Source organism: Lynx canadensis, chromosome C1 (assembly GCF_007474595.2).
Source record: "Lynx canadensis isolate LIC74 chromosome C1, mLynCan4.pri.v2, whole genome shotgun sequence".
Lineage (NCBI taxonomy): Eukaryota > Metazoa > Chordata > Mammalia > Carnivora > Felidae > Lynx > Lynx canadensis.
This window is the reverse complement of record NC_044310.1, coordinates 215,691,649-215,714,938: the sequence shown is the minus strand read 5'-3', so window position 1 is coordinate 215,714,938 and position 23,290 is coordinate 215,691,649. Positions and strand designations below refer to the sequence as shown.

The 23,290-nt window shown below is 55.9% G+C and overlaps 1 protein-coding gene across 1 annotated transcript in view; it reads right to left on the bottom strand.

Moving 5' to 3' along the window:
• SH3BP4 (SH3 domain binding protein 4) overlaps positions 1-23,290 on the bottom strand; it is an 85,824-nt gene that overhangs the window by 46,149 nt on the left and 16,385 nt on the right. Inside the window, exon 2 of the mRNA XM_030326033.1 lies at positions 2,815-2,883. The gene's annotated coding sequence lies outside the window, so the exon portion shown is untranslated. The remainder of the gene's footprint in view (positions 1-2,814; positions 2,884-23,290) is intronic.

The following is a 23,290-nucleotide window of genomic DNA, read 5'->3' as shown; positions in this document are numbered from 1 at the left end:
GACAACAAGAGTGTCGCAGGGCTTGAGCAGATACAACATGCGGAGGGTGGTGACTGGAAGCCTTCCCAGGCACTGGCAGAACCGTGGGAACGAGCCTCGGTCTCCCCTGCGGAGGAGGAACGGAGCTCTGCCCTCGGCTGGCACACTTCCCGAGGAGATGTAGGGCCAAGTTCTGGTACTTGCTGGAGACACGGCGACACGGTCATTCACACTGGTCTTAAAGTGATGAGAAACAGAGTCAGGGCTCATTTCTGCTCCCTGCCTTGGTCCATCCTCTTGAGCAGCCAACATTAAAGCAGGTGCTTTAACAAACCATGTCTGGCGGTGGTAACAAGGCGCTCGCTAACAGGTTAAGACTCTAACTCGGAGTTGCTGGGATTACAGGCAAATCACAGAATCGGGCACCAGCAAAACTCTGCACATCCCCATTGAAACCCTGGGAAGCCCCACCGCACGATGAACTTGACACAAATCAGATCTTGAATATTAAAATGCACAAAGAAAAAACTGCATTTACGTTCCCGTGGGGGGAAAGCCACAAACACTGACCACGTGTGTTAAGAACCTCCTCCCCTTTTTTTTTTGGCCACAGCCAGCAGATGATCTCTTTAAACGCTGTAGGACACACATCCACTCCCCTAAATTTCAGCCCCCAAAACAAGCTCCCCAGGCTCCTGGGAGCCCTTTATGCCAAGACAGAGACAAGGGGCACCACTCTGGCTCCTGTCTAGAAGGAAGGCGCTGTCCCACCAGCCTGTTTCCTCTTCACAGGCAACTTGCCGCCCTGGGAACCCTGCCTGGTTCAATGCCAGGAAAAGCAAGCCACGTGAATACCACTCAGGTTGCTGCTGGGGTAGGAGACGGGTCCCAGGCAGGGGCTCCCACTAACTTTCTGCTGCTTACTCAGGAGGGGGTGGCCTGCACTTGCCAAGCTGCACCCCGCATCCAACCCCGGAGATGAGACCACGTGGGGGTCGGACAGGGAGTCGTGTTGTACAACCCACTGGTGTCTATCACGTTTCTCTAGAGAAAAGAGCCAAGCTTCGTGTTTGCTCGTTGATTTCAGAACCCCTGGCATTCTGGCCAATGCCAGGCCAGAAGAATGCTAGGAATTTGGATGCCTTTCACTGGGTTTTGCTGCAAATCCAAACAGACCACAGCCTCCAGGGCAAGGGGCTGTACTTATAAGGCAAGGGCAGAAGTATTTTAAATCCTGAGACCTCAGTGTTGGGGGCAGGGCGGGGCGGGGGGGGGGGGCCGCACTGACCCTGGGGTCAGAAGGCTCCTAAATTCCTTACATCACCATTAAAAGCCCCCAGGGCGTAACCTGCAGACATCCCAAACATTCTTTCCGTCCTAAAGCACTTGCAGATACTGGGGAACAAGGAGACCTGATCTACAAGGTGGGGGGATAAGAATGTTGGAACAGAATCCAGCCATCTAGCCCCCTCCCCAGTTGAACACAGGATACATAAGGCTTAAGGAAAAACCTGGAATAAGTCAAGCAGCTGTCCACTTTATTTGGAAGCGCTTTTATCACTCAGACACGATCTGGAAGGCAGCAGCCTCTAAGCCATTCCTTACGAGCTCCCCTCTCCTACCCAGAGGCTCCATGTAATTCTATCTGATCCTTTCACCCGGGGGGAGGACACGTGTGTGGTTTTTAAACACAGGAAGCCTGCACCACGCTGTGTAGACGACCCCACCGAGGTGACTGTCCCATGGCTGGCCAAGCGAGTAAGAATCACGAGCTGCTAGGATCCCACTTTGGAGTGGAATCCCATGCGAGCTCCACTTCCCCGAGGAGCAGGGAGTTACTTCCGGACTTATCCGGTCACAACACGGTGCGCCTGGAACTCACCAAGTAACACTGTATGTCAACTGCACCTTCAATAATGAAAGTTAGGGGCGCCTGGGTGGCGCAGTCGGTTAAGCGTCCGACTTCAGCCAGGTCACGATCTCGCGGTGCGTGAGTTCGAGCCCCGCGTCGGGCTCTGGGCTGATGGCTCGGAGCCTGGAGCCTGTTTCCGATTCTGTGTCTCCTCTCTCTCTGCCCCTCCCCCGTTCATGCTCTGTCTCTCTCTGTCCAAAAATAAAGAAACGTTGAAAAAAAAAAAAAAAATAATGAAAGTTAAAAAAAAAAAAAGGAAAAGCCAAGAAAATACCCGGGAACGTTCCACGAGGACACCATTCTCTCTTTCTCGCTGCTGCGGCACGCCTGCTCCTGGTGACGGCTGTAATACTTCCTCCTGACGTCCTGCCAACACGTTTCCGGGACAAATGCCCTCCCAGAGCTCCGGGGTGGGCGACCCGTAACCGCGGCCACATGGCACTCTCTCAACCCGCACCCCGTCGCCGGTGGTCATTGTTTGGGAGCTCATAAACTCTCCCGTTGTAAGAATAACTCCTTTGTGCATACACAGAAGGACAGCTCACCTGGGCTCTGCCCCATGGCTGTCAGGGCAGAGCAAGCTGCCCATCTGGTTTCTGGGTAGAGCGAGAATGTTCCACGGGTGGCACCAGGAAGGGAAGTCACCGGTGCCAGGCACACCGGTGCCACCTGACCTTCCCGTGTTGGGGACCCTGAGAGCGGAGGAGGATAAGAAGACAAGAGAGCCCCGAGGGAGATGTGTGCCGTGCCATAAACGGCCAGGAAGCTTCCAGAAGTGACTCCTCCCTCGGGAGTTGCTCTGCAGGTGTACGGGCCCATCTCCCCATCCGGGTCTGTGCACGTTGGCCACGACACCACACACAGTCTCCACGAAGCAGGCCCGGGGCGGCCACCCACCCCAACACCCTGCCCGCGCGGCTTACCTGCCACGGGCTTCCAGACGTCAGAGCAGAAGTCCCGGGAACCGGCCTTCCTTCCAGAGAAGGGGGGCGCTGCAAGACACAAGGGGGGTGCCTAGGGTTCAGGGCGTCGGTCGGCCGGAACCCCTTCCAGGTCTAGAGTCCCCTGTGCTCCGAGCCACGTTCGCACGGCAAGGCGGGGATGCTGGGGACCCTCCCTGGGCAGCCGCCCCCACCCTACTCCCCAGGCGTCCCTGAGACCCACCGCAGCCCCGCTTTCCCTCTGCAAGCCCTGCCCCGGCAGGGCGGACCCCAAGCATGCATCCCCCCAGTCAACCTCCCGCACAAAGACCTGTGTCAGAGTTGGCCTCCCGGGCAGCCCGGCCTGCGACAAAGGCTTTTTTTTCCCCTTGGCTGTTTTTTTCCCCAGTGCCGTGTCTTCCCTCACCTGCTCTTACATCTGCTGCAGAGACCGGCAGTCTTAGCTCCACACGACAATCTCAGGAGCTGAACCCCAGAGACACAGTCCAGTCGCCTTGCCGGCAGTGGGGTTTGCCTCCTCACGCACACCACGCAGGGCGGGCCGCTCAGGAGGAGGTGGTTCGAATCCCACCTAACTAACGCGACACTACAGAGCCCACGGCCGCGAAGGACTCCTGAAGCGGGGATGGCAGGACAGAGCGGCGGGGCTGAAGGTCACCAATGCGTGACTCCTTCTCAGCCACTGCCTCCCGGCCCCATCACGTCGTGGAATGTGAGGCTGAAATCTCATTCTGGAGGCCCCCTTAAATCAAGGCCCCCTGGCCCCTGCCCCTTCCCCGGAACAGACCCTCTTCCGTGTAAATATGTCCACACGCGATGAAAAAGGGGCATCATTAGGAATCATTCCCTGTGATGCTGAGATGGGGCGGGGGCGGGGAGTATGTTGTCTGCCCTCCCACCCCCACCCCCCGCCCGGGGGCTTCAAACGTAAACAATTTCCAGATGTACAGAGAGGCATGGGGACAGGAAGAAAACCAACCCGAAGCGAAGAGAAATGTGGCACGTACACAGTAATCTCGAGGTAGACGGAACTTCTAAACCTCGCAAGCAATGAATGAAATCACAGAGGCAAGGCAGACAGCTCGATCAAAGTCAACGAGCGCTGAAAAAGGCAACAATGTGAGAAAATATATTCAAACACGACAGAAGATTTAGATCCTAAGGAGCCAGAAAAAGGCGGGGGGGAGGGGGGGGATGGGGACAGGACGTTCAAGGCACAGGAACCAGAGGCCGCTGTCCACCCGGCACGTTGGTTTGGGATGCGTCCACCTTGCTACCCACGGGGGCCAGGGACTCCCGAATATTCACCAAGACTCGAGGAGACTCAAGGGACTCCCCGAATATTCAGCAAGGTGCTCACGGCCCTTGGAAGACTGATGCAAGACAGAACGGAGACCTCATCACGTTAAAAGGGGATAATGTGCTCAAGGCGCCGAGAAAGGACAGGAGGTGGTGACAATGTTAACACAAGGGGGCTCACGGGGGCTTTCTGCGTCTTCAGACTTCTCTGATCCCAACTTGTTCGACGGTGAGGACAGGATAGCCCGCGTTTCCCGTTGCGAAAAGTCACTCCTCCCAAGTCACGATACCAGCCTACTCCAGAACTCGGGGTGCCTCCTTTCCTGTTCCCCAAACCCCTCAATCTTGGCTGGGGTCTTGGGAATCTCGAGCCTCGTTCTGACCGGGTGCCAGCTCTGGAGGCCTCGTTCCCCTGCTCTGGTCCCTGTGCGGGCTGGGTACTTGGGAGGCCGGCGAGGCCGGAGTTCTGGAGGAGCACCTCCACGTGATCCCTGCCTTGGCCTCCCTCACCCCTGCTGCGGCTCACCCCGCCCCGGGCTACCCAGAGCCCATCTCCCAGGCACAAAATAAACGTCTGCTGGGAAACTGCAGGCTGCTACCTCGTCTTAACTCGAAAACGTTGCCAGGATTTTTCTTCGTGAAGAGATTACCACAACACGCTTACTCACTGCTGAATGAAGGGCTGAGTCACTCGGCACTTGGGGTAAGGACCTTGCAAGCTCTCTGGGCTCTCCATTCGCTCCTTCCAGAGGATTATTTAGGGAGAGAACTTTCGCTTACAGACCCGTGGCCCTGAAGCTGAGTTGTATTGCATCACACGAGTCTCTGGCAGACGTGGGGGTGACTGGGTCAGCTCCTACCTTATACCTAATACCCCGTGTTGCCCAACAAGCTGGCTCAGAGCTGTCTGTGTTGGACGCTGGGCAGGTACTTGGTGCGCGTGCACACACACGCACACGGAACCCTCTGGCAATTCGGTGTTGAGAGTGCAGGGAAGGGAGGTGGTCTGGCTGTGAATGGTCCTGCCCGGGAGGTCCAGGGGGGATGGACTGAGTGGACAGGACCTGCTGGCCCCTCTCCAACTCCCTAGCTCCATGCTCTACCCCTCCGAGAGCCCCAGGTTTCTGCACAGCGACCAGCTTTCCTGGAGGAGAGCTGGTGTGGTATTTCGGGGAAGCGCTGCTCTCCCCAGGGAGTGGCCATATGCCTGAGTGGGCCCCCCAGTCCCCACGGCCCCCCAGAAGAAACCACAGGACTTAATGTATGTTCGTCAGTGGGCATCAAGTCCTGAAGTCGGGAAGATGCCTCACTCCCTGGTTTTATTTCAAGAAACGTCAACGCTGTCATTGGACAAAATTAAGGGGAATCCCCAAGAACCACCGAGCTGTCAAAAAGCAATGCGGAGGATACACAAGATTCTGTTGATCTGGGGAGTCTCCAAACACAGGTGTCTTTGCCCACAGTCCAATGTCCCTGGGCACCTGTCAGTAGCTGTTTTAGCAGCTTACAGTCTCGGCTGAAGACGCAAGTACAGAGGGTTTACCCTACTTGAAAAAGGTCTGGAAGGCTGGGTGCATGAATACCAAGAGGCTTGTGACATTTAGATGGGAAACTATATTCATACCAACACAGAGGTGACAGCTTGGTCCTACATTCTCACCCCAGGACGGTCACCAACAAGACGCTCAGCCAGGCCTTCCATTTCCTCTGTTGTAACATGGGAATTGTGCCCCCCTGCCCCGCACGTTCCTATGTTTGGAGTCTTGCCCTAACCCCCAGGACCTCAAAATGTGACCTTATTTGGAAATAGGTCTTTACGGAGGGAATGGAAGGAAACAAGGTCCTTAGGATAGGCCCTGATCCTATCTGACTTTACAGAGGGGGAGATCTGGAGGTGCGCATGCGCGCCACACACCACACACACACACACACACACACACGGATAACGCCATGTGAAGATAGAGGCAGAGATCGGTGGATGTGTCCACAAGCCAAGGAACGTCAAGGATGGCCAGCGAATCACCAGAAGCAGGGGGAAAACGTGGAACAGACGCGCCTCACCCCCTCAGAAAGCACCAGTGCGTCGATGCTCGATCTTAGACGTCTAACCTCCAGACCCGTGAGACGGTACATTTCTGGTGCTTAAGCCACCCACGGCGTACTTGGCTACAGCAGCCCTAGGAATCCGTAACACCGTCTCTGCGAGACGGGAAAAGAAATTCCCATGATTCCTCTCGTCCACCTCAGGGCTGCTGTGGGAATGACAGACTTGCTGAGGTTTCCCAAGCCACCAAGAGGGACATGTATGAGCCATGTGCTGAAGGAACCTTCGCACCCCGAGCCTGCCGGACTCGGGAGTGTCTCCACGACAGGAACTGCTCACCCTCATCACACAGCCGTCCTAAAAGGGACCACAGTAGCAGAGCAAGAGGGGAAGCAGAGAACAGATAAATTCCCGTCCTATATCAGTGGCAAACTTCGGCCCAAGGGCCAAATCCGGTGCTGCATCTGTCTTCGCGTGGCCCACGACGAAGAATGTTTTTACATTCGTAAGTAGTTTGGGGGGAACAAACACAAGAATGTTTCGTGAGTGAGCATTCTATGAAATGCAAGTTGCAGTGGCCATAAGTCAAGTTGCATTGAACATAGCCATACCCGTGTGTGTACGTTCTGTCCTTAGTTCTTTTGTACGTCCAGGACTCAGCAGCCGGGCTGGAGAGGGGACACGAAGCCGGAAATAGTCACTGTCTGACCTTCTACGGGGAAAGTCGGCCGACCCCATTTCCCTCCCGGCCCTACTTGCGCAATGGGGCAGAGGGCCAGGCCGTGGTTGGCTCAGGCCAAAGGGAAGTGGGCATATATCCACAGGTGCCTGGCTAAACGCCAGACGTGCTGGCCAAGATCGTAGGTAGGAGGAGATATGGCAACAAGGAGGGAAAGAAAAACAATAGGGGGTGTGGCCAGAAACAGAGAGAGAACTGGCCCAAAGGCAAACTCATCAATTCAAAATTGTTATCTAGACCTACCTCTAACCTCAGTGATGGAGGCATCCCTGACCTCCCAAGGGCAGCGGTGACCCCCCCCCCCCCCCCCCGACCCCCAAGGGCAACACCAGTAGTTTTTATGCAAGTGACCCTCAAGACAAAGCGGGATCTCCTGGCCTGACCGTGGACTTCACCCCAGGCTTTTCGTCATGGAAGAACACCATTCCACTCCAAGATAACCAATTAATAAAACTGAAAACGTGGCACTTTGGTAACGGGCAATGACCTTTGTATCTAATGTTATCAAATTGAAACTCGACGCTGTTAACGGACAACGTATTTAGCCTGGTGGTGGATTACAGAGCCAAATGAAAGTGTCTGGAATCTCACCTGATGTACGTGCTGAACTTTCCTCACACAGAATGGGGACCCGGCTCACGGACCTTTCCCATAATTACACAACATTTCAAGTCTTACAGGGTATGCGAGAAGCAATAGCCTTTCCTCTCTCCTGTATTAAACCTGTATTGAAAGTTAAGCACAAATGGGGAGCCTGGGGGCCCAGTCGGCGGAACGTCCCGACTTCGGCTCCGGTCATGATATCGTGGTTCGTGGGTTCGGGCCCCGCGTCGGGCTCTGTGCCGACAGCTCAGAGCCTGGAGCCCGCTTCGGATTCCATGTCTCCCTCTCTCTTTCTCCCTCCACTCATGCTCTGGGTCTCTCGCTCTCAAAAATAAATAAATACAAAAAAATTAAAAAAAAAAAAACAGAAAATTAAGCACAAGGGGACAGGGGTTTATTGAGACAGACCGCCAGCCACCCACGGTGGTTTCTTTACGGGTCCATCCGTTCACTCTCCACGACTTGTGGGTTCCTCCGGGGCACCTGATGCGGGAACAAGTCCGTGTTGGTCGCTGTGTGCGATGGCCGGCGTGTCTGGCTGTCCCTCCTCCCCAGGGGGAGGCTTCCATTTGTGTGTGTGACAGAGGCACTCTCTGTCCCCTCTCTGTCTCAGACACGTGGATTCGCACTCCTGTGGCCAGACGCTGCCTCTCGTCCTCTGGGTTTTGTCCCCTCTGGTTGCAGCTGGTGGGGGGTGGGGGGCCTGTTATGGAAATCTTCCGTATTTAACGATCACATGACACAAATGGCCAAGTGTGCACAAGGGCAGCTTCCACGAAAATCAGCTGGAATATTCCGCAAGGCTCCATGAAGGTGAATCGCTTAAGAGCAGGTGGCCGAATGAGATGGCACTGAACACCTGAGGAAGAAATAAGACGACTGGACCCAGGCTGCTTCCCTGGCGTCTTTGTGCTGTTATGTGACTTGAAGCCGGAAAACAGGGGGGTTTGCTGTGGTTCGTAACAGACCCTGCTCTCAGACTCGCTCGGAGAAGACCTTCACCCAACGGAAGATGCGTGGGCCTGGGCTTTCGCATTAAAAAAAAAAAAAAGAAAGAAAGAAAAACAAAAAAAGGAAAGTTGTTCTTCCAGGCTTTGACTAACTTTTCTACCTGCTGGGTGGTTACGTAAGGACGCGGGCGATCTGACCCGCTTGTGATCCTGGGCTTCCCGTGGGGGACCAGAAGTGTAAGTCCAGCGTCTGGCCAAGTGACAATGAAGGAGACAGCTTCCCCAGGGCAGCATCCGGGGCTTTTGAGTCTGACCCCCGTAACTTTTCCCCCGAATAAGTGGGAGGGAGACGAGCTCCAGTCAGGGAGGGAGTGGCGTCTGGGAGCGGCCCGGGTGGCGGAAGGCAGCCGCGTGGATGCAGGACGTCCGTGGGCCCACGGGCAGCTCGGCCCTTCACCAGCTGGACGGCCTCGGGCAAACGGCCTAACTTGAGTCTGCGCCTCGGTTTCCTCAAGGGTAAAACAGGGCTCTCCGTGCCATGCTACAGTCTGTCCAATTAGGCTTTTCTTTTTCCTCTTTGGAACGCGCAAGACCAGATATTTGGTGCCGACTAAAGAGCAGAGACCCCACAAAACGCCTGGGGAATAAATAGACGGTGAGAACCTAACGTTTAACATTTGCATCAGGCGAACGGTTCTCCTCCTAGCCCGGGTCAGACTCGCTGGAGGCCTCACCACAACAGACCGCTGGGCTTCCACCAGGTGATGGTGACGCGACGGGTGCCTGGAAAAGACTTCGAGAACCACTGGAACAACGCATGATGGCTGCACACATACCTTCCCCTCAGCCTCTTGGCTGTTTCCCACAATGACACCGTGAGGTGGGCAAAGGCAGGAACCGTTGTGCCCATTTCCGAGATGGGAGAACGAAGACTGGACGCTTTAGATGGCCGAGCCGAGGTCCGGTGGCGGAGAGCAGGGGTCACGAGGCTCTGGTGCCAGGCCAGCCACCCGTGACCGAGCCACAGAAGAAAGGTCAAATGCAAAGCCAACAGAGGAGGACACAGCAGGCTGCGGTAAGACTGATGTCTCCAAGGCAGGGAGAAGATTAAAAACACCTCTCAGGGCTTTTCAAGCAGGAGGAAGTCAAATGGGCCGCTTGAACGAGGCGAAGGGAGTTCAGGAGTAAGTCCTGGGCGAGGGCGCAAGTCGAAGTCTGGTGTGCTGAACACCTGGACGCTGTCAGACACAGAACAGGGACTCGGGTCCTGGCTCTGTCCGGATGCTGTGACCGTGGGAAGTCTCACCCCTTTGCCTCAGCGGTGGGCAGCGCGGGGAATCACCTGACTCGGGCTTTGTTCCAGAACCCCACGGCTACCTCCTCCCCCAGGGCGCCCTCCGTGTTTGCTCGCCCCTCCCCGACGGCAGGGAGAGCCCAGGGCCGCCAGCCGCCTGACCTCTCGGATTCTCCCTCCTGGGGTCCAACCTTCACCCTGGCAACCTGTCACCTCAGCAACAGTGAAAGAGACAAGAGGGAGAAATGCAGCTGGAGCCCCCCGGGGTCGGCTTTTCCACCGATTCCAGTTCCCTTCCACGCCTGACTCATCCCAGACTAAGGCCCTCGAGAGCCCCCTCCGCTATTCAGCCTCGTAAAGGGGCCCGGGGGCCTCCGCCAGCCTCGCCGCGGGGGACCGTGGAAACACCCACAGTTTAGAAAGCCCAGCAGAGCGGGGGAGCAAAGGGCAGGATACTCACTAGGGGCATTAAATGATTCATAATTCGTTAAATTTGACTACATATCACAGACCACTCCCCTCCGCAGATAACAAGCCACACCCGCGAAGCATATATAAAAACTGGGTCAGTGACAGAATCACTGACTGGAATAAACATTTTCTGAAGCCCGAGACCCAAATAATGGGACAAGAGGACCATTCTGTAGTTTTAAATATTTACCCGAAATGAATCTGCAGTTTCTAGATCTCCTTGTTGAGATACGCAACATTGTTATCCCGAAATGTAAAGCAGTCCCCATCCTCGGGGAATATCCTACTTATTAAACTTAAAAAACAAACAAACAAACAAAAAAAAACCCCGCAATCTTCAAACAAGAAAAAAAGAAAGAGTTAGAAAACCTTGCAAACTTGGAAAAGCCACCGGAGCGGTGTCCACCCGGGAAAGGTCTCCCTTGGGGCACGGGGCTGGGTGACCACCGTGCCCCCCTGCCCACCGGCAAGGCTGGCAAAGGGCATAGCTGTGTGCAACATCAGCTCCCTCTTGGTCCCCCCAGCTCCCAGCGACAGGTGTGAACGTGTGGAACCGGGTCCTGGTCAGAACGCAGCAGTCCAGGTGGTCATCGGGGGGCGTGAAAGGTGGGTTCTCACTGCCGTCTCGCACTTCCCCAACAAAGCCACCTGCACCGTATGATCGGTGTCTCCGCCCAGGGACTGCTCTGGAACCTGCTTCCGCTTGCCTTCCTGATCAGCAAACCACCGATTAAACACGAGAGGTAACACCACTATAAACGCGGCTCGAGCTTCGGGGGCTGCTGCTCATTCGGGTTTGGGGGACACGAGCTTCGAGGGTCAACCGGCCACTCTGTCGTCTCCAAGATCCCACTGGGCCTCTGCCTCCTCGTGAAGCACAGCGGGACAGCGAGGTAAGTAAGAAACTGGGGTTTTGCATCCTGGAGCTGGAAGGAAGAGAAAGCAGGTAGGGAAATTCGAGGCTGGAAACGGAAGACACGGAGAGACAAAGTCCTCGTCCGAGCGCAGAACGAGGAGCAAGGACTCCTCGGAGGGGAAGGGGCTGCTGGGGCACAGAGAAGGCGCCACCCAGCAGGTCTCAAGGGAGGACGCCAGGCACACGGCACAGAAGTCCTTCTGCAGGTGTGCGGCCCGTGATCCCCATGCGCCCTCATTTCCACACACATCTGAAGCTTCTCTGATGATCCTTGGAACACCATCCTGTCACACTGATGGCCGACAGTCATTAAGCCAGACCTTGCTGGCTGTCTCGGCTCTTGCTGGAGGGAGCCCAACTATCAGCCTTTCTCACATCCCCAGGGAACCGTCACCAAGTCTAGACTACACGAAGGCCACACAGTATTTGGATCTGTTGCCCCCTCGCTGTGCTGAAAAGATGCTCTCCAAACGGACAGGTGCAATCGCAACACCCCAGGCCTCAGCCGTCACTCAGCCTGGAGGGACACGCTCCTTGGGGCGGCCCTGGGTCAGTGCCCCAGCCTCCTGTCCTCCAAGGAACGGTTCTATGGCATAGTCACATGGTTCCTAGGACGGTCCCCAGCATGAAGGAGCCCCAGCATCACGATGACCATGAGCTCAGAAACTCACTCACCTTGCACTTGCTTATCCCCGCTCTCAACTCACACTCCTGGCTCCCCGCTACCGGTCCCCAAGTCCTTACCTCAGGCTCTGCACTCGGGGGTCCCCAAACCAGAACACAAGGCAAATGTGAAACAAACTTTTCCTTTCCACCACCATTCCATTAATAAGATACATTTATATTCAGCTAAACTGGGGAAACGCAAAGGGTCCTCGTACTCCAACTGACCTTTCACATTAAAATAAATTCGCTGTGGCTCACGTGCAGGCTGGAGGCCAAGGCCATCAGAGCTCATGGCTTCCAAGGAGTTCCTGACGCTAAGTTGGGCCTGGATCCCGGTCAGGCCCCGCAGCCCAGCCCACACCAGCAGGAACGCCCACCCCAGCCTTCTGGAAGTGCCATGAGCTGTGACTTTCAGTCGCCGCATTCAGGGCTCTGCTCAAATGTCGCTTCCTCCGACCCCCCAAGACGTGGTGGCCTAAACACCACCTCATTCGCTTTCAGTCTGGAAGTCAGAAATCTGAAACCAGTCCTAAAGTCAGGGCAATGGCAGGTTCCGTTCCTTCTGGAGGCTCCAAGGAGAGAATCTGTCTCCTGGCCTTTTTTGGCTTCGAGGGGCCACCTGCATTCCTGGCTTGTGCCCTCTCCTCCATCCTCAAAGCCCACCACCCCGATCTTGGTCTCGGTCATCACGAGGCCTTCTCTAAGGTCAGATCCCCTTTGCCTGTCTCTTAAAATGACACTTGTCCACTACATTATATTTAGGAGAATCCAGGGCGATGTCTCTCTCCATAATCACATCTGCCAGGTCCCTTTCTGACCATTTAAAGCACCCTCACAGGTCCTAGGATGAGGATAGGACTATCTCGGGGGGCCCGTCGTTCAGGCTCCCACATATCCACCCAAACCAGCACGCTTCCACCCCCCCGGCCCCCTCGGCTGGCTTCGCGGATCACTCTAGACTTCTGTGCTGTTGTTTTGTTTATTTCCTTTCTCTTCCAACCGGAGGAAAAATGCTCCGCGAAGGGCAGGACTCATCCTGTTCAGCCGGAACGCCCTGGAACACAGCTGGCACGCGGTGGACACTCCGGGAGCCCCTGGAGGAGCCAGCAGCCGTCTCTGTAAGCAGCTAACCGGCTGGGCCCCCGGGGCGGGAGCCGCCTGTCCGCTCACTGCCGAGTCGCCGGCCCCAGGCCTGCGCCTGGCCCCCGGGGACGACGCTCCATCACCAGGACCTGTCGCCTGACAGTAAAAGAAAGTCCCCCAGGTGGCTGCGATCTGCCGTTTGATGTTGAGCAGCTCATCACCCGCCTCCCAAGGGGTCCCAGCCGCCCCGTCCTCCGCACACCTACCTGCCCGCCCGCCTCACCCGCTTCCCCGGCTCCTGAACACAAGGTGCCCTGCTTGCCGGCCACCTGCCCGCGTGGAGCCCGGCCTTCCGGAGCCATCCCAAGGCTCTTCCCCGCTTTGGCCCCGTGTCACCCCCAGCCTCCTTAGCGCCCACTGCCAATTCCTCTCACTGACCAGCTCCACCGCCTGACCCTAAACTCCTACGCACACATCCCGCCTGCTCCAGTAGCGAAAGCCTCCCCAGGCCCTGCCCTGCCCGCCAAAAGAAATAATAAACCCAGGGTCCAGCCCCTCCCCCTCCCCCCGACAAAGCCTGTCACTTCAGCTCTTGGCACACCCCCTACCCCCCACTTAGAGGGTGGCACTTCCGGGGCCTCCCGCACACGTGAGCTCCTCCCTGTTCCCTGGGGGTGAGTCTGATGAGCACTCCGGCTCTCCAGAAGGTGCTACATGCCTCCAGGCTCTCTCGCTCCTGCGCCTTCCAGCAGGCAGAACCCGACTCTGCGTTTACGAGCTACCCGCCGCCACTGGACAGGCTGTGAGCCCTAAGGCATCTCTGTGACTCCCAGCCTCAGCTCGGTGCCCACAGCGGCCGGCAGGAGGACGGAGCAAAGCTGGGGAAGCCAAAGGTGTGTCCCCAGGTGCCACAAGCCAGTCGGCCACGAGCAGGTGATGTCCTCTCCGTACCTGGGAGAGGCCCAGGCACCACGAGAGACCAAGATCCAGGATTGCCAAGCACAGCCGGGGCTCAGGGGGCATGGGATCGGCAGAGGACACACAGTGGATCTCCAGAGACATCCCATTAAATGTGAATTTCGAATCCGCAGCGAACAATTTTGTTAGCGTAAGTATGTCCCAAACAGTCAAATATAGCTGGATGTCGTGCATTTTTACTTGCTAAACCTAGCACCCCTACAGGGGTGGGGGGTGGCGGGGTGGCCACTCCAGGTTGTGCCAGATGGGACTTCCCAAGAAGGCTCGCTTCAAGGGGAGAGGTGGGAGGAGGAGGGCAATCGGCGGCCAAGCCCACCAGGGCCACTCCTGCCAGACTTCACCAACAAAGAGGTGCGCTCCCAGATAGTAACTTCCCACTAAAGAACTTTGTTAAAAATAAAATAATTCTTGCCGGCTGGAGGAAAGGGTTGTTTTCCATTAATATTTTTTCCATTCCTGCATCATCTGCAAGAGCTCACAAACACACAGCCGCTCTCCGGCAACAAAGATCGCCATGGAACAGATCACCTCCATCCCAAAATCATGACTTCGCCTCCCATTCCACCAGAAACAGACTACAGATTGTTACCAGAAAAAATCCTTGTGCAACAAACACAAGCCAACTGCCACTGAATGGCAGGAAATGCAGCCGCTTTCTCTAACTTTAACTTTCTTCAGGAATGCACTCGTTCTAAACACGCGGGGCACATTCTCCCCAGACCCACATGCGGAGCAATCTGGACCGCAGAGAAAAATGCGGATTTAGACCTGCCGGGGGGAGGGGGGGGCGGCGCACATGGAACCCGGGTCCCAGCACTGACTCACGGATTTCTCTAGAATGACAGAGACTGACAGGAGCTCCTTGGACAGGAAAGTACTCCCAGACCAGGAGCCTAATTTCACAGGCACAGCCATGGCCCTGAGACTGGACCACAGGCCAGAAGTGGAACCCTCCAAAGCAATGCTGCAGATTATCCCCTCGGGAGAGTTTTCAGAATGTACGTTATGGGACTGTTAACAGCCCCTGTGGCCCAGTAACAAACTGGGAAGCAACCCTTGCAACACTCAAAGCCAAGAAAGTTTCATTCTCCAGCAAAATTCAAAGATATCCTGCAATCCAATAAGGAAAATGGGTTAAAAACCCTGAAAAGGGACCTTCACCTCGGAAGAAACCAGAAAAGCCAATAAACATTAATATATTAGCTATAGTCATGAAAGCATAAATTAAAGCAAATCAGATGCCCTCTCCCTTCCATCAGACCTCCTCCCAAATGAAAAGTCACACAACATGGGACAATGGTGGCGGTGTGGAGCAAACCGAACGACCACGACCCGAACAGTGCTTGCGGGAAGTGACGCTGGCCCCTTGCTAGACGGCTCCCAGAGATGGGCATCTGCATGCAGGCTGTAACAGCAAGGGCTGTGAACGCGCTCTGGTGCCCGCGAGTAAGTAAACTAGGGTATTAACATACAGTGGAAAACCACAGTGCAGTAAAAAGTCAATAAACTACAGCTATAGGTTATCACAGCACAGGTGAAACCCTCAGGGACACGGTTGTGCAGCCAGAAAGGAACTCTCAGAAGAATACACATCAGTTTAGCCAGCGCTGCGTAACAAATGACACCCACACTACACATGTTTATTATTTTGTGGTTTCCTGCGGTCGGGGATCCAGATGTTGGCTCAGCTGTGACGTCAGGCTACACTCAGGACGTCAGCCAGGGCTAGGGGCTTCATCTGGAGGCCCCCGTCCATGCTCACGTACTTACTGGCGCCATTCAACCCCTTGCTGGCTACTGGACCAAAGGCCTCGGGTCCTCGCCAAGTGGGCTTCTCTGTATGGCATCCTACTTTATCAAAGCAAGCAGAGATAAAGGCTGTTATCCAGCAGTTAGAATCTAGGTAACCTTATCATTAAATGGCACCCATCACCGGAAGAATCTGTCTGAAGCAGGTTGCCGGGCCAGCCACACCAGGGGAGGGATGAGCCAAGGGCGTGGATCCCAGGTGGGGATGACTGGGACCCTATTAGGGTCAGCCAGCCTCGAACAGAACGTGCATGCTTCCATCAATACAAACATTACGGATGTGAAAACCAGAGGGCAGTGCTTAAGGACCCAACGTTTACTGGCTAATGTGGAAAGACTATAATAGCAGGGAGAAACCACAAAGTTCAGGTTAGGGGGCCACTTGAACGCTTACGCTATCTTGGATAAAACACACTGGCACGGGGGGAGGGGCCGGGGACCTCAAAGGTAAAGTTCTATTGTCTTGGCCTGGGTAGTGGCTACAGGTCTATACAGGCCGCTCATTGCGTTTGTGAGTTCCTGTTCACACCCCCAAAGCGTTCTTTGTATCTTCTCAAGATTTAGGGACCAGGGCACCGGCCTTCCGGCACCTCATGGAAGAGGGAGGACAGGTGCCCCGCACACTACAGCCGCCTCCTGTTCACCCCGCCCTGCAAAGAAACAGACCAGCTTCGACCTAGAAGGGAGGCCCACCTGGAAGTCCTCGTCTCCCCTCCCAGCAAACTAAGTGTCAAGGCCTCCAAGCTCTACCTGGAAGCCTTCTCCTCCAAGGCTGGATTATGACTCAGAACTGGCCCCGCGCGTCTTCCCCCCAACTCCCTTTCCCTGCAGTTAAAGGCGGGGTCAGAGGCGCTGCAGAACTCAGTCTCCCTGCATCAGACCGGAGGCCTCCCCTCCAGGGCCTTGAAGTGCCCTGTGCTCCGCCGTGGCGGCGGTGGCCGTGGGTGTTACCTCCTGAGGCAACTGCAACAAGAACCACCGATGGCTGGAAGCTGGGAGCCACCCAGACCACATCCTGTTTGGCTGCAGCATCGATTCAGTCATGCCAATATTGCCGAACAAAAGAACTTTCTACGCAGGCTTACAGAAGAGAGACGTGCCGTCTGCAGCAAGGGAACCAGCCCAGCCAGAGTTCCCGCACGGGTCGGCACTGGTCGGCGGGCACAAGTGGCCTGAGCGTGTGCCAGCCTGACCTCCGGGGTTTGCGGGCCAGAGCGTCTGGGCTGAGAGGAGAGACGGCGCCTGGGACCGTGCATTTGGGGCCAGCCCTCCGCACCCTGGTCAGAGCCGGCTCTCAGGCGGTTGTTGAGTGAATGGGTGAACGAAGGCCGCCTCTCCAGATGGCGTGAAAGAAACGCCAACCATAAATGGATCGTCTGAGGGAGACAAAACTGCTTCGGGCAGCAAAGCGAACCCCCTGCCAGGCCCATGGCGGTGGCGGTGGCCCTTGTTCTCCGGACGCCTGTCCCGCAGCCCGACGGCATCTTGAGAGGGAGGAAGGGACCCAAGGGAGAAAAGACTTCCGGAAGTCCAGCCCCCTAAACACCAGGCCTTCTCCGGGAGAAACCGCACTGCCTGTTTCTACCAGAGAAGGGACCAGAAAATTGTTTTTCCCTCACATACCTTAAGCATGTAAGGAATCTGGACGAGCTTCTTTCCAGGACTGGATGGGGAAGGTTTGTGGTTTGAGCTGCAAAGTGCCGCCATCTCGGTCGGGGATGGAGAGACACACACCCGGGTTTGAGAAGCAAAGGCAGGCCGGGGAAGGACCTTCTGGAAAGCCCGGCCAGCCGTGAAGGGGTCCCCGGTGCAGTTCAGGACCCTAAAGGCGCCCTCCCGGCTCTAGGTCGCCTCCCGGGAGCCCTCGGGGCCTCAGTGCTCGTCCCTGAGCAGGGTGGAGTCCAGAAGCTCCCAGGTGGCTGGCACTGACCCAGCGCAGGGCCCGAGAGCTCTGATGCGCGGGAGTGCCGACGCATCGGCCGGGAAAGGCCACCTGTCCCACCTGAGCACCTCCAAGCAGACGTTGGACCCCCCCAGCGTTCAGGGGCACAGCTCCCACCCTCTCTTACCTGCAGGGCTTCAGCGGGCAGCAGAAACGCTCATATCTCAAAAAACAGGCACAAAACGGGGCCCACCCTCACGGGGCTGCCGTGGGGAATGAACAGCATGTGTGAAGCACTTGGAACAGCACCAAGCCCACGGTCAGCGCCACAGAAGTGTTCACAGCTGTCATTCTCTGATGACGGCACCCCAGGTGCACACACACAGGCCCCCTGGTGACGCTCTCAAGCCTACTGCCCTACCCCCCTGCCACCTCCTCGTCTCTTTCTCGCCGAATCTTGTCCCTCAATACGCACGGTCAGGCTTATCTCCCAGTTCACCCTTCTGGCAAAATTTCAGCCCCGGCCCCAAAGCGTGAAGCACTAGTCCACTTTCCTCCCAATGCCACGCCAACCGCGAGCCCAGAGCCCAGACTGAGACTCTGCTGATCGCGGAGGCCCCGGCCACTCAAAGCGCAGTCTCCGGTCAGAAATGCACCTACCCCAGGCCCTCTGTGCCAGAATCTGCATTTTAACAAGATCCCGGGGTGATTCCAGAGCACCTAAGATCTGAGAAGCGCTGGGCTGGGAGACGTCGGGTCCAGCCGGAGACTAGCATTCTGTCCACCCGCCCTCCTCGAGGTGGGTCCTGGAAGAAAGACTTCTTGCCTAAGACTCCAAACTCTGTGCCTGTGAGCCTGTGCACCACAAGTCTGTGCGTGTGTGCGTGTGCGTGTGTGCGCACGCGTGTGCAGCTGGAATGTAACATTGCTTGCTCCCTGAACCCCGACTCACTGCATAAACCAAAAACATCTCAAGGAGCACACCCTTCAGAGCGGCCGTGTGTACTCTGTGCACACAGACAAGAGACAATCTCACCCTGTTTTCCGTGCATCGACCCCGAGATGCTAACAGGACCAGCGGGGCTCTGGCCCCCAACACCTGTGCTCGCTACGAAGCCCAATGTTCTGGACTCCGATTTTCAGAGCAGCTTATAAACGGGCCCATTGTCTCTGCCGCTCTGCTACCTTTCTCAAGTTCACCTGGCAAAAAGATGATCCGTGTTTGTGTTTAGAAGCCAGCTGCCTCACTGGCCAGGAGAGCAGCTCACCTCTAAACGTCTGGTCCGGGAGAACAAAGAATGTGCTGACGGAGAGAGACAGGCCACGGCCTGACCCGGAGCGGTCCGGGCCCACTGCACTTGGCTTTGTAGAGAAGGGCCGTTTCTGGCCGGGGTGCGGGGGCCCCGGGCTCCTCCTGGCAGGGGCACCCGTACCACTGGCCGGCATCGGCAGGACACCCTCATGCTGACACCGACCGTGGCGGAGGCGTGGCAGACACGGGGGCAGAGGGCCAGCCCGGCCACCCCGCCGTTGCCACCTCGCTTCTCTGCCGCTCTTCTTGTCTATTCTTAAAGATGAACTTTCTTTTCAGACTAGATTTAGGTTTATAGAAAAGCTGGGGAAAAACGCAGGGAGTTGCCCTCTACTGCCCAACACCTGGGTTCCCCGGTGACTGACCTCTCGCGTGAGGAGGGCGCATTTGTCCAACGTCCCTGACGCAGATACATTATAATTAACCAAGTCCGTTCTTTACCCGATGTCCCTGGGGTTTCTCTCCCGGTGTCTTTCTTTTGTTCCAGGACACCACATGACATTTAGTCTTGTGGCCCGAGGCTCCTCGGGGTGGTGACAGTTCAGCTCCTGCACCCTACCCCCCGGCCTTCCCCTTTCCAGGCCCCAAACTCCGCAAAGTGCCAGGCAGCTGCTGGCTGGGCCACGCGCGGCCTATCCCCAGGGGCAGGCCAAGATGTGTGCCCGAGGATGCCACACACGCCTGCAATCAGGGTGAGCTTTATGATTATCCCCGTTACAAATCGCCACGTGGTCCCGGACGGGCAGGCCTGCCGTGGCTAAAGATGAACTGTATCCCCTCCAGTGTGGGCGCACTGACTGGCTAGGACCCACCTAACTCCCTCCCGCCTCCCACTCATCAGCCAAAAAGCACCCCAGCACCACCAGTGAACACACGGGGCGCCACGGGGAGGGAGGAGGTAGAGAGAAGCTGGAGAAGCTGTGCCCGGCCACGAATCCCTGAGATTTTTCTGAGCCAGGAAATCCCATGCCAGTGAGGGAAGGAGCCCCCAGTCTCCTCAAGCACCCAAGGGCCACGCTGACATCCAGGGCCAGCCCATCACCAAGGCAGGAGCCCTCGGGGCCCAGACAGGCCGAAGATCCCAGAGGTGGCCCACCTCCAAGTTGTGAGTCAGGGATCACTGGTAGCTTAGAGCCGTGCAAACACAGGCTGAGCCACCCCACCTGCTCTGGCCCAACGAAGTGTCTCACGGGGAGCACTGCGGGCCAAGGTCACCATTCTCGGGGATCTCTGAATGAGTGTTCCCGGGGCTGGCGAGGCGCTGACCCACGATAACGGAAAACATTCCTTGTCAGAGGCTCAGGAGAAGTCTCCCAACCGCACCTGTCAACCTAGACCCGGAAAAACACGTGGCAAAGGGCTCGCAGTCTACGGGGGCAGTGCCCCCTGCAGTCGTCCCAAATGCAGGCTGTAGAAAGGGCGGGAGGGCTGAGGGAAGTGCGAGAAAGCATTTCCTGTCTGTTCCAGAAGGCTCAAACTGTGTATTTCTTCTCCCAAAGCTAGAATGGCTCCCAGACCGGTGCCTGCCACGTAAAGGGTGGTCACCAATGCCTCGCTGGCTTGACTTCAGCACGGAGAGAGTGCTGAAGGACTTATGCCAAGGGAGGGCACCCATTCCAGCGGGCAAGACTGGCCAGGCACGCACAGGAGGGGGCGGTCAACTCAGGGGTCGTCAAGGGTTCCACCAGTAACACCCGCCCGGAAGAGAGCATTCCAACCCGACGCCAGGGCGGCAATATCGCCGAATGGCACGCGGTGACGTCAGTGCGGCCAGCAAAACGCTGTTCCCATGGCCACGGAGTGAAAAGGCAGGTTTGCAGGACTGAGCACGATGGCCCTACTTCTGAGAACGTCCTAGTGATTTATCTCGCAGGGAGGGAGCCACCGGGAGTCCAGAGGAGTTTCATTTCTTCCGCAGGCTGCGTTTTCTAAATCTATGATTAGCATGGATCGCTCCTAACAGAACAGACAATGAAGGGCCAAGCTTTGCAGTCACTGGGTGGCCTTTAGTCTCAGATTTCAGGTCCCCGGGGACACATGGGTGTTTTAGAGGTTGCTCATCGCAGTGGACTTTCGTTACATAGGTTCTTAAATAATCTGCAAGGGGGAAGAGAAGGTGGCTCTCTGGGAGCGATGCCAGGGGAAGGCTTGTTCCCCTCGTTTCACGAAGAAACTCCTCTTCTAATGATCTATTCAGAAATAAGGTTCCGGGGCGCCTGGCTGGCGCCGCGGGTTGAGCTTCCGACTCTTGATTTCAGCTCCAGTCATGATCTCATGGTTTGTGGGGGTTCGAGCCCCACATCAGGCTCTGCGCTGGCATGTAGAGCCTGCTTGGGAGTCTCTCTCCCTTTCTCTCTACCCCTCCCCTGCTCAAGCTCGTGCTCTCTCTTACGAGAGAAAGGAAGAAAGAAAGAAAGAAAGAAAGAAAGAAAGAAAGAAAGAGAGAAAGAAAGGGAGAAAGAAAGAAAGGGAGAAAGAAAGAAAGAAGGGAGAACTAAAGAAAGGAGAAAGAAGAGTAAAGAAGAGAAGAAAGAAAGAAGAAAGAGTAGCGAGAGAGAAAGAAAGAAAGAGAGAGAGAAAGAAAGAAAAGAGAAAGAAAGAAAGAAAGGGAGAAAGAAAGAAAGAAAGAAAGAAAGAAAGAAGGAAAGAAGCCCCCCCCAATCTACTGTGTGATGGGACGACACACAGGACGATTCACTAGAGTTTTCGTCTTTACCACAACCGTGTGTACCATAAAGTACCTATAAAAAGGGCTTGTCAAAAGCACTTTATGGAAAATCTAAGTAAATAAATGCCACTTGGAAACCGCAGACCTGCCAACAAGCACATGAAAAGATACTCCATGTCAATAATCACTGAGGGCAAATCATAAACCCCCGGTATCACTTGACTTGCGTGAGCGCGGCTCCGATCAAACATACAGAAACAGAAAACAGGAGAACCCGGGACACTGGCGTCCTGGTGCGGAGAATGGAAAAAGGTACAGCCGTCGTGAAAACAGGATGGCAGTGCTTCGGAAAGTTAAACCTAGGGTCCGCCTGGGGGGCTCAGTCGCTTAAGGGTCCGACTCTTGGTTCATCAGCTCAGGTCATGATCTTGCCGGTCGTGAGTTTGAGCCCCGCGTCGGACTCTGTGCTGGCAGCGTGGAGCCTGCCTGGGATTCTCTCCCTCCCTCTCTCTCTGCCCCTCTTCTGTTCACCCTCTCTGTCTCTTGTCTCTCTAAAATTAATTAGCTTTAGGGGCACCTGGTGGCTCAGTCGGTCAAGCCGTCCGACTTCGGCTCAGGTCATGATCTCGCGGTCCGTGAGTTCGAGCCCCGCGTCGGGCTCTGTGCCGACAGCTCAGAGCCTGGAGCCTGCTTCGGATTCTGTGTCTCCCTCTCTCTCTGCCCCTCCCCTGCTCACACTGTCTGTCTCCCTCTCTCTCAAAACTAAATAACAAAAATAAATAAAACAAAATAATAACTTAAAGAAATTAAAACGAGAACCACCCGATAGGATCCAGCAATCCCACCTCTGGGTATGCCACCCAAAATACGGAAAGCAGGGTCTTGAAAGCTATTTTTGCACACCCAGGTTCAGAGCAGCATTACGCTCGAGAGCCAAGAAGTGCAACCACGTGCCCGCGGGTGCACGAACGCGTGAAGCAAACGGGGTCCGTCCTCACAGTGGAACGTTGTTCCGCTTTGAAAGGGAAAAGAGATCCGTCACACACTACAGCGCGGATGAACCCGGACGACGTCACGCTGAGTGAAAGAGGCCCGTCACAGACGGACACACACTGGGTGATTCCACGCATCGGAGGGGGTATCTAACACAGTCAGTAGAATCAGGGGTGGAAAGGTGGTCCCCGGGGGCGGCGGGGCGTGGGGGGTGAGAACTGGGGAGGTTTAGTGTCCGTTTCGCTTTTGCAAGATGCAAAAAAAGTTGTGGAGATCTGTTGCAACGATCGTGTGAACACGCTTTACACTACTGAACTCTACACTTTAAACACCATTACGATGGCAAGTTTCGTATCAGGCGGGGTTTTTTTGGTTGTGTTCACGATTAAAAAGAAGTTCAAGCGAGGAAGGTCGTACACAACAGCCTCTTTTGTTTCCTCATGTTGTTTCTGAAGAAATTCGCGTCCGGCCACACCCTACGACGACACGCGCCAAACTCCTTGCGAGTCGGGCCTGGTACCCGCAAGACGGGTCTGAAGACAGCGGGGGAAAAACAACAACAAAAAAAGAACGTCCACTCCCCTTGTTTTACGTGACAAAAGTGACCCTGCTAACAAACAAAAAAGAAAACTGTACTGAACAGCACTTGGGAATCCAGACACAGAAACCCGAGCGATGCAGGTCGGCTCAGTGGAATCGGCCCGAGAGGTCAAGGGCATTCAAGGTCACTTGCCCGAGGAACAGCAGCCAA